This window comes from Mus caroli, chromosome 11 (assembly GCF_900094665.2).
Source record: "Mus caroli chromosome 11, CAROLI_EIJ_v1.1, whole genome shotgun sequence".
In the NCBI taxonomy this organism is placed as follows: Eukaryota; Metazoa; Chordata; class Mammalia; order Rodentia; family Muridae; genus Mus; species Mus caroli.
In genome coordinates this window covers 730,169-730,759 of record NC_034580.1, presented here as the reverse complement: position 1 = coordinate 730,759, position 591 = coordinate 730,169, and positions in this window count along the sequence as shown.

The window sequence follows — 591 nt, the reverse complement described above, 5'->3', positions numbered from 1 at the left end:
CTCTGGTTCTTCTGTGCAGCATCAGAGGCAAAGCATTCTTTGTCTCCCCTCTGCGGCCTGAGGAGTTCCCTTACCTGTTTTAGGGATTTGCAATCAAGTAGAGCTGGATTCTTGGCCTCCAAGTAGAAAAGAATTTGAGGATGACACAGTTTGAAGCAGAGTTAAGAGTTTATTTAAAACAGACAAAAACCAAAAACCCAGATATATTAAGCACAAGGATTTAGAAAAAGAGGACCAGGGGAAGAAAACAGACTCTTTCCAACACATGTGGCATCTCAGAGTCACGGTTAAGTCTCTCCCCACTCCACCAGTCCTCCCCTGTCTGTCTCTGTCTGTCTGTGTCTGTCCATCTATCTCTGTGTCTCTCTCTCTGTCTCTCTCTCTGTCTCTCTCTCTCTCTCTCTCTCTCTCTCTCACACACACACACACACACACACACACACACACACAGAGAGAGTTTCCAGTGGCTTTGGAACTTAGCCTAATGTGATCATGGCTAGTTTCTAGTTTCTGCTTTGGATAGGATCACAGCTAAGGTAAAGAAAGTCATAGGTCACAGGCTTACAGGGGACTTTTTTTTTTTTTTTTTTT